Source organism: Colobus angolensis, unplaced genomic scaffold, assembly GCF_000951035.1.
Source record: "Colobus angolensis palliatus isolate OR3802 unplaced genomic scaffold, Cang.pa_1.0 Scaffold805, whole genome shotgun sequence".
Lineage (NCBI taxonomy): Eukaryota > Metazoa > Chordata > Mammalia > Primates > Cercopithecidae > Colobus > Colobus angolensis.
This window is the reverse complement of record NW_012121877.1, coordinates 2,222-3,368: the sequence shown is the minus strand read 5'-3', so window position 1 is coordinate 3,368 and position 1,147 is coordinate 2,222. Positions and strand designations below refer to the sequence as shown.

The 1,147-nt window shown below is 48.6% G+C and overlaps 1 pseudogene; it reads right to left on the bottom strand.

Annotated features, from left to right (window-relative positions):
* Positions 1-414, bottom strand: part of LOC105502756 — a 94,698-nt pseudogene extending 94,284 nt beyond the window's left edge.
* Positions 415-1,147: the final 733 nt, after the last annotated feature.

Sequence of the window (1,147 nt, the reverse complement as noted above, 5' to 3'; positions counted from 1 at the left end):
AGCAGAAAGAAGGTAGCCACCTGCAAGCCTGACAGAGGAGCGGGGCCTCCGGAAAACCAACCCTGCTCACACCTTGATCTTGGACTGCCAGCCTCCAGAACTGTGACGAAATAAACTTCTGTTGTCTAAGCCATCCAGTCTGTGGTATTTTGTTACAACAACCCTGGCAAACTAATACAGAAAGCCAAAGGAAAGCGAACCTTCCCATAGCCCCCGACTCTGTAAGCTGGAGCAAAGCAACAGGCAGGGTGTGCCCAGAGGGCAGGCTGTGGCTGTATCACTCACCCAGGCAGTTGTGTCCATCGTGTGCCAGCATGAAGCCATCAAAGCAGGTGCATCTGTAGTTTCCTGGGATGCTGATGCACTTGTGGACACAGCCCTCGTTGTAGTAGTCATTCTCACACTCGTCAATGTCTGCAAAACGAAGGGCATGAGAGGTGTCAGAAGAAGAGCCTGGTGGTCCCTTCTCCCAACGCCATGGAAGCCACTGGGATATGAGTGATTAGGGGATGATTCAACAAGTATTCACTTCAGTCCTCCCTGGGAGCTGGGGACTTGAGGATTATAAAAATGCTAATCATGTGTGGGGTGTCTTCCAGTTCCTACCACAGTGAACAGGCAAGATTCACACCTAGTTCTGCCTCCCCCGAGCCAGTGTACAATTTCCGAAAACTAGCTCTCTTGAAGCAGGCGGTACTGAGTAAAATTAACTGCACATCAGCAAAAAGTGCAATATCTGGAAAGAAAGAAAGGTCCACTAACTCCTCCAAACAATTTCTTTCCACATCAGATGCCTGCATTTCAACTGCTCCAGCTTCCTTGCTATAACAAAGGCTCCTCTCTCATAAACAATGGCCAATAGCCTTGGTAAAGGTCACCCTTTTTGCTCTTTTAAGGCTTTTTCAACATTTCCCATCAGGGGTCGAAGGGCTATCAATTCTGGCGTTCCAGAGAGATTTGAGAGACCCTGGAGAATGACAGGAACATGCCTCGTTAACCTTGTCTGAGCTGCTTCCACGCCCAAGTCCTGCTTGTAAGGCCATGTCATTACCTCTTCAATCCCACACTAACTCAGTGATACAGGCACCATTCTCACTATTCCATTTTGCAAGATCACTGAAGAAACCGAAGCACAGTGAGGCCAAAA